A 5,187-nucleotide genomic window follows, 5' to 3' on the forward strand; every position below is an offset into this window, starting at 1 on the left:
GGAAGGCGGAAGCGCAGGGGGCGGGAAGGCTCGGGATCCAAGTGCACAGGGCAAAATAAACGCAGGTTTTTGCATATGCCAGTTTGCCAAAGTCTCTGTGTGTCTTTATATAGGGACGTCTCCTCGCTATTTGAATGAAGGGATACAGGGACAGAGGAAAATTATTTGCAGATGCAAGGGTGGAGGAGCAAACACAAGCACCGCCTGTGTAGCTACAATAGTATCCGATACTGTAGTCGCTTACCGAAGAGTAAAACCCCCGTTGAGCTCCAAGGGAAATAGTTCTCCGGACAGATATTAATATTATTATTAATATTATCCCTCCATTTTTACAAAGAACTCAAAGCAGCTTATATCACTCTCCTGCTCTCAGTCTTCTCCTCACAGCAACAACCCTGTGAGGTAGGTTGGGCTGAGCATATGTGAGTGGCCCAGAGCAGATGTGTGTAGGATTTGGACTGCTAGACTGCAGTCTGAACACAGCAGGCTGGGATAATACCCACTGAACTAAATGGGACTTGCTCCTGAGTAGACACGCCTAGGATTATACTGGCCTCTCTACTTGGGGTTGCTCTCCCAAATCAGTGCTAGGGGTAAACTGCCAATTATTCAACACAGATCTACAGCACTAAATGGGCGTGACTTGCTTCGTGGTATAAAGTGCAAAGTGTTACGGAGATTTAGACGAACACATGTATTCCAGCTTAAACGTCTGAGGGCCATAGTGTGTTTCTTCAGATCCCTGACGCATTATAGAGAGTTTCAGGTTTTATACATAGAGGGTGGGTGGGGGAAGTCAAAAGGAATCCAACGCAGCAAGTAGTGGCAACGGCAGTCACACTATCACAAGTGCATATGCTCAAAATGTTGCTCCTGATAACACACGCATCCTGGCACAACATAGATCAACATAAGTCGTGTGATAAAAACAGGTTGCAATGCTCATGTTTTTGCAGCTGTCATGGCAATTCGGAGAGCGTCTACTCAGCCCTATAGTCTGCAATAAGATTTACTGCCAGGTAAGTGGATAAAAGATTATAACCATACACACTATTTCAGAGCAATGCAAGCGGCAAGATTGTGCAGTTACCTGGGAGTAAGTTCTATTGAAATTAGTGGCGCTTATTTCTAGGTAGACCAGGACAGATTGTACTACGTACCTTCCTAGTGACAATAACTATTTAAAAAAAAACCCTAAGGACTCAATCCTAAACATGCTGAGAGCCAATGTGGCGAGGTGGGTGGAGTGTTGGACTGGGGAGCCAGTCCCCTGTTGGCCATGAACTTCACTGGGCAACTTTGGGCCAGTCACTCATACTCAGCCTAACCTACCTCAAAGGGTTGTTGTGAGGACAAGATGGAGCAGAGGGATGCATAAGTAACCTCGGCTTCCTCACAAGAGGAAAAGAAGCAGGATATCAGTGTATTTTAATAATCATATAATACACATGTTTAGACAGAAAAATCTCCCAGCATTTCCTGCCAACAAAACTAGGCCCTAAAAAAGACAGTACCTATATAACCTAACGGAATATAAGGAAAGGCCTTGTCCGATAACAAATCTAAAAGACAATTGGACCACAGAAGGCCCCAGTTTGAGAACAAATTGTGTGTCTTTTCATGTCAGCTTCAGGAAATGGCCTATAGACCATTCCCATCTGTATAACTAAGCAAGTTTGATTCCTGGTTTGACCAAAGGAAATGCCAATTTTCATGATCCCTTGTAGAAATAATTGGAATGTGCACAGGTGTGAGTTTAGAATTTAAGGGCACAATCATATGCACAGTTCAACAGAGGAAAAGGTGCAACAACTCCCAGCATCCCCAGCCAGCTGAAGTACACCAGCTGCAGGATGCTGGGAATGGTGGGGCTTTTTTTCTGGCTTATGCATAGGATGGAGCCTTTAGATACTTTAATTGTTATGGCCACAAGGAGGCCACGAAGCTTTTCAAATCATGCTGGCAAAGCAGACGGTCCACCCCCACTTCTGTTCCACACATGCAGGTGGCCAGAGAGTGCCTGGAGCATCAAACTGCAGTGTGAGAACCATGCTGCAGAATCTCAGCAGGAGCAAAATAAGAAGTGCCCTTGGCTTGCTCAGTTGCTCATCCGGCCATCAGTACGAATGGTGCATTGCAGAGTAACAGCAAAAAGGATTCACTCCAGCCCCTGCCCTGAGGCTCTGGCAGTCCAAAGTCTGAAAGGGGAGGAAGAGGAAGGTTGGAAGAAAAGAGACCAAAGGGGGGACAGTGATATGGCACCCCTCCCCATTGTCATGTCTCCAGTGCTGCCTTCCTTGCACAGAGGGTGAGTGTCTGAAATGGGCCAGCCTGGTAATTTGTGCAGAATGCCCATATGGGTTAGGGTTCAAGATACTCCCCATGCCAGGCATTTCTCCACCATTGCATGGAAGTCAGTCATGGAGAGCCAACACTGGAGGCAAAGCTAACCCTTACACAGCACTGGCATCCCTCAAGGGATCAGCGTGGAGTGAGAGAAAGAGCCACATCTCAGAAATATCCAGGACCAAAGGGAATGAGCCAGATGAGACTGTACCATATGGGAGACATGCTTGAACAAGGCTGCAGAACCTTCTAGCTCTAGGGGACTGCATTCCAGAGGTGGCTGGAGCAGGAGAAAAAGTCGCATATGTCAGCATCCACCCTAAAATTACCTTCCTGATGTAAACTCAGCCTTCAAAGAGGCATTTGAGCCTTTTGGCACAGGGAGAAAATGGCACAAAAGCTGGGCAACTGCGAAGTGACTGGTGGCCAGCAAGACCTCTGGGTCAGCCGCCTGTGCACATCCGAGTGACTGAAAGATGGGAGCCAGGAAGGGCTGTGTGTACCGAACAAAGGTCTTGCTTATTTCTAAGGTGGGTGACAATCCCCTGGCATCCAAACAGCATCCAAGCAAGAAAAGAGAAAGAAAATCCGCTTCATTAATGATGTTGTTCCTGACTCAGAAACAAACAGCTTGCTTCTACAGCCTGGCTCTTGTCTGGTAATATATGTTTTCCAATAAACAGCCTTATTAAGTTCATCGCCAATACGCCACAACACTCTGTAATTCTCGGAATAGAATGAGCTGTCTCGTTAAGAAAGCCCTGCATTCCAATGATTAAAGAGTAAATCTTTCCTGAGATGGAAGTAATAGAGACCTTATTGGTTTTCATTAGGCTGAGCATTGTTCGGTTGAGGCTTGTTTTCTTGTGGCTTCCGGATGGGGCTGAGACTCGGCAATTGCCCTGCTCAAACAGGAGTCTGAACCTTGCCGTCTCCCACTTGCAGACCTCGTGTGTTTTCCCTCCCCTCTGACAGCTTCTCTCCTTTTTCTTAATCGCACACAATAGAAAAACAAAAATCAGTTTATTTTTTAAGGAGATCAAATTTAAGGAGATCCATCTCTGGAGGAACCATAGGTTGCAAATCTCTACAGCAGGGGTGGGTAATCCATGGCTCATTCCCAAAAGTGACTGGCCTTCAAAAGCAGCACCAAGGTGTACTAGTCCCCTGCGAGTTGCCGGAGCCAGTTAGATGTTTCCGCTGGGTTCAGCAGAAAAAGATGCCTTCCTGCTTGGTTTCTAGGCCACGTACAGAGAAGGAATGGAATGTTCCACTAAACCAGTTGCTCACCTGCAGCTACTGTTGTTGTTATTTCTATATAAAAATAAAAATATTTCTATACTTTGCTACTCTGGGCAGCATACAACAATTGCACAATTTCTGCTTGTCACATCAAACTGTATTGGCTTTAGAGAATATCCTTAACTAAAAGAAGAACCATCTCTCAGCTCAGAGTGCAGTCGGAAGGCACATAAGGCATCCACTGTGTTGAAGCTAGCAGGTTTGGGGCTGGCTTGGGCATGGAGGGGAGAAGGAAGATGGTCATATTTTCCAAGATGTCCAGAAGCTTTTTCAGAAGATAAACCAAATGGGGAGCCAATTTCAACATTTCCTCAACAGAGCTCTCAGGGGAGGAGAGGAGAGGAGAGAAGAGGAGAGAAGAGGAGAGAAGAGGAGAGCAGAGGCCATGTATTTGATTAGAACCTATCACTTCTGCAGTGCAATACCTTCTTGCAGTCCTTTCCATATCCTGCAAAAGAAAGTAAGTTTGCTTCTGGAATAAATTGCACAGGATGCATTAATGAGCAATGCTTTGACAATTCTATTCATAATTCAGTGATCTATATATTTTATAGATGTGTCATTATCAGAATAATTTTGCATTTCTCTTGGAATTGGAACATGTAGTACAGAAATCTTCAGTGTTACTTGTTTGGGATAGAACCGGAGAACTCAAGTAAGGTCTGGTGAACGAGGTGCAGTTTTGGATTAGGGCACGGAAGACCCCTCTTGTTTCAAGTCAGAGATTCTTAGCCAGGGTGCCTATTGAACAACTCTCTGTCAGCCCAACCAACCTCATAGGGTTGTTGTGCAGATCCAAAGGGAAGGAACCAAGTATCATCCCATAAGCTCCTTGGAGAAATGTTGAGATAAAATGTACAAATAATTCACAAAATGCATCAAAGTGCATCAAGAACCCCACCACAACCTACTGAAGCATCAAAAAATCACGTTGCTTTGGCTGTGAGAAGGAGGCATCGCAAGGTGAAGAAAATTTGTTTGCCTTCTTCTATTCTGCTGCCCTTTTTTTTCCTTGTTATACAACTAACTGTTTACCAAAGACATGAAAGCAGCTCATTTACAGGAAATCTTCACACACCGATGGCCTGGAAGCTTACCTATCTCTTGGTTTAGTTGCGTTACTATGCAATCTCCATTTCCCTCTCCTGTTTCATCATCACATTTCAAAGCAGGTGATTTCATACAGACCACTCCACTCGGGTGCCCAGGGTTGAAAGCCTACATAACCCAAAGGAACAAGGCAAAAACTAAACTATCCCCCAAGCCATCAAGCTCGTGTAGTTGGCACACCGCAGCATGCGCTTCATTTGTCTCCCAATGTGGGGGTGAAATCAGGCATCTAAGAACTTGGAATCATCTGAGGACAGCCACGGAAGCCCTGGATGAGTCAGTTTCGTGTCTTCTGGTCTTTCTGGCTCATCACTTGCCACATATGAGTCAGCAAATCTCAGAGTGCTGAGAAGTATGTGGAGTGCCAGATGGGCTATGAGCTGAGTTGGAGGCAAGTCTCCAGAATGCCTCTTGCAGCCCGCCAGGTGT

This window comes from Varanus komodoensis, unplaced genomic scaffold (genome assembly GCF_004798865.1).
Source record: "Varanus komodoensis strain SLA01 unplaced genomic scaffold, ASM479886v1 scaffold19, whole genome shotgun sequence".
NCBI lineage: Eukaryota > Metazoa > Chordata > Lepidosauria > Squamata > Varanidae > Varanus > Varanus komodoensis.